General features: G+C 39.6%; 1 pseudogene; it reads right to left on the bottom strand.

Moving 5' to 3' along the window:
* Window positions 1-5,655: 5,655 nt before the first annotated feature.
* LOC145412328 (5S ribosomal RNA) lies at window positions 5,656-5,773 on the bottom strand (annotated as a pseudogene).
* Between the last annotated feature and the right edge of the window lie 2,798 nt (window positions 5,774-8,571).

Raw genomic sequence — 8,571 nt, forward strand, 5'->3', positions numbered from 1 at the left:
CTCCTCTCCTTTCACTGATCCACCTGGTGAACAAGCCTACACCTTTTCTATCTTTAATGACCTAGAGCAGCTTGTACAGCATCCTAGCCATATCCCTGACAGCCTTGGAGAGAGTTCCAACTTAATTGACCTCTTCCTTACAACTGATCCTTCTGCCAACACTGTTAATCTTTTCTCTCCGTTGGGCTCCTCCAATCACAACCTTATCACCTTAACCTGTCCTACCGCTCCAGTACAGCCTGTGGACCCTCCAAAGAAACGTCATCTGTGGCACTTTGGACCTGCGGATTGGGAGGCCCTCAGACAGTACTTCTTTGATTTTCCCTGGAATGATTATTGCTTCCATGGCCGGGAGCCATCTAAGTGTGCCTTGCGCATTATGCAGGTTATTCTCAGGCATGGAAGCATACATACCTTTCTCATATCCTTTGACTAATGCAAGAAAGCCTTGGTTTAACCCGCCCCATCCCGACGTTCTCTGGGCAGTGGTACGCCCCAGTCCCGACATTTAGGGACCTTTTTTTTTTAGGCTCAAACATTCGCTTTTGGTGAGAGACATCGAAAATTCATAGAGAAATCGCTCACCTGAGGTTTAAAATACTCGATCCAGGTATGAGTACCTCCTTACCTGACTGGGTTTTCTATCAGGCTGGCACCAAAGAAAACGAGTTCTATGGGAGGGTAACTATTTTATCCACTCATAAACAGTATTTATTTATTTACTTGGTACGAATTTATATGTAGTACAGGAGTATATTGGTTTTCAAACAGTAATATAGGCATTATAAGCATTGTTTCACTCACTAACTCATCACCATTCATGACCTTTTTTTCCCACATTACCTGATCATCATTTCTGACTGTTTCTTCCTCAAATGCTATGTAAACTTTGTTCTCCACATTGTCATCGATTGGGAAATCACTCTGGCCCTGAATGTCTTTATTGGCCAGGTCACTGGTAACAGGTGAATTGCCGAGAAAATGGCGTGCATGGGGGGGGGAGAGGTTATGTGGTGTAAGGCATTGTCCCTGCTTGGCATCTTGTAGAGGAATATAGGAAGGAGTCCTGTGTATATGTGCCAAAAATCACTTGCAAAATCACTAGCGAAAATTGAAAATGGTGTAAATTAGGGACCTTGCAATGTTGCTGCATTAATTTACGTCTCCGGGATATGAGTGCACATCATGTGAGGACGTGAATTCACGTCTCTGGGACGGGGCGGGTTAATCATGCTTGTTCTAATGCTGTCCGCAATAAGGAGAGGGCCTATAAAAGGTACCAGAGCCAACCCATCCCTGAATCACATCTTGTTTATGTTTCTGCCCGGAATCGTGCTAAGTTTGTTCTTCGCTCTGCTAAAAATAATTTCATCTGTACTAAATGCTCTCAACTCTCCAACTCGAATTCTTCCCCTCTCCTTCTGGTACCTCTCCAAAAACCTTTCTAACAACTTTACCTCATCATCCTTTCCTCCTCTTTTCTACTCTGATGGTTCTGTAGCTCTTTCTTCTACTGATAAAGCAGATCTCTTCACTCAGACTTTCTCCTCCAATTCTACCTTAGACGATTCAGGTACTGTTCCTCCATCACTTCCCCCCTCTGAATTCTTCATGGCTGACATTAAAATTTCTTCAGCTGATGTATTTTCTGCCATCACAGGCCTCAATGCTAACAAGACATATGGGCCTGATGGAGTCCCTCCTGTTGTCCTCAAAAACTGTGCTTCTGTGCTTACACCCTGCCTAGGCAAGCTCTTTCGCCTCTATCAACTTGTACCTTTCCTTCTTGCTGGAAATTTGCTCTCATTCAGCCAGTCTCAAAGAAGGGTGACCATTCCCAACCCTCTAACTATCGTCCAATTGCTTTAACATCCTGTATCTCAAAAGCTTTCGAGTCAATTCTTAATAGAAAAATTTTAAAGTATCTTCCCTATCACAACCTTCTTTCTGATTGTCAGTATGGGTTTCGTCAGGGACGCTCCACTGGCGATCTTCTCACCTACCTTTCAGACACCTGGTCATTCTCCTTTCGGGACTTTGGCGAAAGCTTTGCCATTGCACTTAACATCTCAAAGGCTTTCGATCGAGTCTGGCATAAATCTTTAATTTTCAAACTGCCCTCTTACGGTTTCTATCCTTCTATCTGTGCCTTCATCTATAGCTTCCTTTCCAGTCGTTCTATAGCCACTGTTGCAGATGGCCATCGTTATTCTCCTAGATCTATTAACAGTGGTGTTCCTTATGGCTCTGTCCTATCACCAACTCTCTTTCTTTTATCCATGAATGACCTTCTAAGCCGTACATCTAATCCTATCCACTCATATGCTGATGACTGCACTCTTCACCTTTCCGTTCGGTTCCCGCAACGTCCATCTTAACAGTTACTTCAACAAACAAGGGCTGAGGCTATGGCACACCTAATGTCTGACTTGGCTTGTATCTCTGAGTGGGGTAAAAATAATCTTGTTTTTAATGCATCAATGACACAGTTCTTACATCTATCAACCTGACAAAATCTTCCACAGTTGTACCCACTAATGTTCAATAATATTCAACTTAATCCTGCATCATCCTTGAACATGCTTGGGGTTTCATTCACTCGGGTCTTATCTTGGAAATATCATATTACATCTCTTGTAAAATCTGCCTCCAAAAGATTACGTGTGCTAAGCCGACTCCGTTCCTTCTTTACCCCTGCACAATTGTTGACTCTATACACGGGTTTTATCCTCCCCAGTGTGGAGTACAACTCGCATGTGTGGGGAGGTTCCCCACATACAGCTCTTCTCAATAGGGTGGAGTCAAAGGCTTTTCGTCTCATCAACTCTCCTCCTCTTACTGGTTCCCTTCAACCTCTGTCTCTTCGTCGCACTGCTGCATCTTTATCAATTTTCTATCGCTACTTAATGGTCACTGCTTCTCTGAAATGCCTGCTTGCATTCCTCCACTTCTACGACGGGTGCTAGCACCCGTCTAGCAGCAAACTCTCATCCCTTTTCTGTCCAACTCTCTAATGCAAGAGTTAACCGATATTCCCAGGCCTTCATTTATGCAACAGGTCAACTCTGGAACTGTCTCCCTCTGTCTCTATTTCCTGCTTCCTATGATTTCCAGTCTTTCAGACGCAGTGTGTCCAGACATCTCAAAATGATCGGATCTTGATTTTGGCTCTCTCTTGTATTTGTTTTTCTCTTGGAAGAAACAGTAATTGCGGGCTCATGGCCTTTGGTTCCTTCTTCCTAGCATAAAAATAATAAAAATAAAATAAAATGTGGGTTGTGAAACCTTCCAGTCTGCGAGAAAGTGGCCCCTGGTAGTTATAATGGTAAGAAGAATACCCCTATACCTAATACCATATTTGACCCCTAACAAACATGTTAACAGTCATAGACCCCCAGTATCTAATACCTCACTGTCCGTGAGAGGACAGGTGCCCAGAACTTCAACATAAGAGAAAAAGCAGCACGTGAAATTACAAGTGCAGGTGTGCATGACGGCTGCTCCAGTTTTCAGGAAAAACAGTAAAAATGGCGAGCAGCATTTTCCTCTGCTGACGAGGGGGGATGGGGTGCTCGGGTTTGGAGCCTTTTTATGCAGCCCATTTCTTGCTAGAGGATGGGTAGCTGTTTCGTGAGTCGCTGTATTTGTGTTGCATATTTTACAGTTTGTGTTCTGGATGAATTATTGTCGTGTGGGTTGTGAATAGATGGCAGCCTTCTGTGTGTGTGTGTGTGTGTGTGTGTGTGTGTTCTTACCTAATTGTTCTTACCTAATTGTATCTTTACAGGAATGAGTCAGGCTCGTTCTGTCCCGTGCCTTAAACCATATTTATCGTACATATCCTTAAATTTGTGAATTGTTTTGGCAAAACACTATTTCATTCGGTAGTGCATTCCACTGATCAATTGCTCTATTTGGGAAACTAAACATCCTTAGGTCTTTATCACCTCTCTTTTTATGCAGTTTTTTGCAGTGTCCTCTTGCTGATGCATCCCCATAGGTTAAGTAATCATTTATGTTTATTTTCTCCTTCCCTGATATGTATTTATATAGCATAATCATGTAACCTCTTTTCCTTCTCTCCTGTAGTGTTGGTAGATTCAGTTTTTCTTAGTCTTTGTTCGTAGCTTAGATCCCTTAAGCTTGGTACCCATCTTGTAGCGGCCCTTTGAACTTTTTCAATCTTGTCGATGTGTTTTTTGAGATGAGGACTCCAGACTACTGATGCATACTCCTGGGTTGGTCTGATGAATGACGTTATTATTTTTCTTAGCATGTCTTCATTTATGTACAGTATGTGAACGCTATTCTCATATTTGCAGGCAGTGTATACATGTTCCGTACCTTCTCACTGATGTGGTCAGCCGGAGATAGTCTGTTGTTAATAATAACACCTAGGTCCTTCTCTCTTTCTGATGTGTGTAGGGTTTTATTTCCTAACTTATAATCCCAATCAGGTCTTTTTCCACTTTTACCATACTTGATTACATGACACTTGTCCACATTGAATTCCATTTGCCATGTATTACTCCATTCATGTAGTTTATTTAATTCTTCTTGTAGCTCTTTACAAGAGTCTGTGTCAGTAATTCTCCTTTGTATTTTTGCATCAACTGCAAACATATTTAGATAGCTTTCATTTCCATTGTTACTGTCTATATCATTTATATACACTAAAAACATGATTGGTGCCAGCACTGAGCCCTGTGGTACTCCACTAGTCACTTCTCTCCACGATGAGTAAATTCCCCTTAGTACTGTTCTCATTTCTCTTTTTATGAGAAAATCTTGCATCCAACAATACAGTTTGCCTCGAATTCCTCCTTGATGGTACAGTTTCCATAAAAGTCTTTGGTGTGGTACTGTCAAATGCTTTCTTGAAATCTAAATAGATATTGTCTACCCATCCTTCTCTTTCCTGTAATGTGTCTGTTACTCTTTCATAGTAGCTCAACAAATTAGTAACACATGATTTTCCTTTTCTGAAACCAAACTGCCTTTCTGTTATCATATTGCGTTCTTCTAGATGATTTACCCAAGCTTTTCTTATATGCTTTTCTAATACCTTGCTTACAACACTAGTTAATGATACTGGTCGGTAGATGAGTGGATTTTGTCTATTCCCTTTCTTGAATAAGGGAACAATGTTTGCTTTCTTCCAAATATCAGGTAGTTTACCTTGTCTCAAGTATTTCTTGAAAATTAAAGATAATGGTTTACTTAACTCCTTTGCACATTCATGCAGCACCCAACATGAAATTTCATCAGGATCATTTGCTTTTCCTTTGTCTAATTTACTTAACTCCTCCTGTATTACTTTTTCTGATATTTGTGTATCTGGTAGTATGTGTGGGCATGCATGTTCCACATTGTCCCTCTCAAAAATGTTTTCTTCTGTAAAAACTGATTGGAAATTCTTATTTAGTGCTTCACAAATATCCTTCTCTTGTGTATAGGTTTTTCCCTCATCCGTAATGGATGTATTTTATCTTTTACTTTGGTTTTGCTTCTGATGTAGCTGTAAAATAGCTTCGGCTAATTTCATTCATTCATTGCCAGACACCATGTATCCCAGACGGGGTGGCCAAGGGCTTAGAGTTAATTGTTTTACAGGGAGGGGCACTAATCCTCCACCAACCCCACTTGACGTAGGGATGCCAACAGCATCTGGTGTTCCCAGGCGGTCACCCATCCAAGTACTAACCAAACCCAACGTTGCTTAACTTCGCTGATCGAACAGGAAGCGGTGTACTCAACGTGGTATGGCTTCGGCTAATCACTGCTTTTATTTATGATATCCTCCTCAAACTGTTTTTGGGCTTCCCTCCTTATTCTTGTATAAACGTTTCTTGCCTGTTTATACTTGTTATATGCCCTTTCACTATTGTGTCTTCTGTATCTATTCCACAACAAATCTCTTTTTTCTTTTGATTTTTCAAATTCTATATTAAACCATTTCTTTATTTTCTTTTCTGCTTCTTTGTGCTGTGGGATGTAGTTCTGGACTCCTATTTCATAAAGTTCACAGAATTTTTTATATATAGAATTTAAATTTTTTCCTCTAAGCTCCTTTTCCCAATTAGTTTCTAAGAGGTACATCTTTAGGTCATTATACTTTCCCTTTTTATAGTTTAGGCTCTTTTTGTAACTTTCATTTCTGTTAACTATGTCATATGCAATCCTAAAGTTGCAATATAGTAATGCATGGTCGCTTTTGCCGAATGGAGGGTGATATAGTAAATTGTCAATATCGTTTTCTTGCCTAGTAAATATAAGATCTAGCAGTGAGGGTACATCGAGTCCTCTTTTTCTGGTGCTTTCCCTTACATGTTGCGTTAGGAAAAACTCCTGCATGAGATCCAAGAGCTTTTGGTCCCAACGGTTTTCTTGGCTTATTATATCTAGAGTATTCCAATTTATATTTGTATTAAAATCTCCAGTTAGTATAATTCTTTCCGATTTCTCTTCCATTCTATGTAGTAATGCTCTTAAACTCTGAATTGTACTCTTCGCCAGGTCCTCATATTCGTCTCTTTCCCATGTGTTTGATCTAGGTGGCATGTATAAATTGGCTACAATTACTTTCCCTTCAGATGTATTTATCTCTACTGCAATCAGTTCTACTTGTGAGGGTATATCTAGTTCTATTTCTTTGACTTTTAGATTTTTCTTAGTTAATATTATAATTCCTCCTCCCTTTTTTAAGTTCCTATCTCTTCTCCATATATTGTATTCTTCTAAGTTTAGGATGTCATTTGATATCCTTGGTGTTAATTTTGTTTCAGTTAGGCATATTATATGTGGTTCATTTTCTGTGATATAATCATTCATCTCTAATAATTTAGATACCATTCCATCCACATTTGAGTACATCACCTTAATCATCTTGTTTATACACTTATCATGACTTGGTTCTACTACTTTCCTCTTTTTTATTCCCTTCTGTTTAGGTACCACTTTCGTACCTGCAATCCAATTATTTTGTTAAAAAAAAAAAAAAAAATGTATTCTTCTCATCTGATCTTTCCTCATTTTATGTTTTTGCTTTCTCCCTCTTCTCCTTCAGTAATTCCAGTTCCTCGTGTGTTAGGCATCTTTTTATCCATACTTTTTTGAACTCCTCTTTTTCCATGATTCTTTGCATTTTTTAGTATCTCCTCCACAGTGTTTACACTCTGGAAAGTTACCTTTAGGGATCTTGACTTGTTTCTTTCGTATTTCCCTAACCTTTTGTGTTCCTCTATGTCCTAACTACAGATTTCCTCTGATACTTCTTTCAATATGCTCATTACATTTGCCATCTCCTTTTTGTCTCTTTAGATCTTGTTTCTTACTTCTTCCTCTTCTAAACCAGTGATTACAATAGATTTGTTGATATCTGCTGAATCTCTGACTAATTTAGGATTGTTTTGGATTATTCTTTTCACTTCCTTTTTAATGTTTTTTTCTTCCACCCTTGTTTCTAAGTCTTTCTTTACTTTCACCATTTCAGCATATGTGGTTTCCACATCATTTTTGTAGCTTTGCACAACTTCATTCACCTGTGTTATCTTCTCCTCAATATCACTGCTCTTATCTATCAGACTCCTTACTTGCCTAATTGTCCCTGTTTCATTTTTGAACTCTTCCATAATACTCTCGTGGTTTACTCCTGTACTTGCCATTTCACTAATTTTTCTCCTAAGTGAACCCAGTTCTACTGTCAGCTCATCAATGGTTGTCTTTCTTGTTGACTTCCTTTCCTAATTTTTCAATTTCTTCCTTTTGCAAGTGCATCTGTTTCTTAATTTCATCAATCTCATTCTAAACAGCCATCTCTAGTCTATGTACTCTTTCCACCAGTTTGTGTGTGTGTGTGTGTGTGTGTGTGTGTTTTATGGAATAAAAATCCAGTTCCATCTAGATGTTAACATTTAATCTGAGACGTTTTCAAACGCAGTCAAAGACGGATATAGCTTATTTCTCAGAGCTGCAATAATAAGTTAATGACTGTGCTGCACTTCCACATACCCCAGAAGCCCTTCAACGGAGTCTCACCATCGTTTCCACATTTTCCATGCAGTGGGGCTCCAAATAAATGTTACTAAAACAGAAATAATATCTCAGAGAAACAACGCAGCAAAGCCTCCTGCATTTCAGATAAATAACGAAAATATAACACAGGTGGAGAATTTTACTTACCTTGGAAGTGTAAAAGCAAACCCACAGATAAACATAACATTGGTGCAGAAGTCGTTGAATGAATCAACCACACCTCAGCCTCTTTTGGGCGACTCAGAGCCAGAGTTTCTGAAGCATCAACCTGAGAACTGAGGCGAAGGTATCAGTATATACAGTTGTATGCCTCTCCATTCTCAAATAGAGTGCTGAATCCTAGACTACTTACCAGCTTCACATCAAACAGCTTTAGTCTTTTCACATCCGATGGTTACAGCGGATCCTATGACTCACATGGGAGGATAAGGTCCCTCATTCACAATTCTCCAGCGGGCAAAGTCAACCAGCATAGAAACCATACTAAAAAAAAAACAGCTTTGTGGGTCGGAGACGTATTCCGCATATCTGAACATG

The sequence above is a fragment of the Coenobita brevimanus genome, chromosome 92 (assembly GCF_032717465.1).
Source record: "Coenobita brevimanus isolate Jiangsu-jjx chromosome 92, ASM3271746v2, whole genome shotgun sequence".
In the NCBI taxonomy this organism is placed as follows: domain Eukaryota; kingdom Metazoa; phylum Arthropoda; class Malacostraca; order Decapoda; family Coenobitidae; genus Coenobita; species Coenobita brevimanus.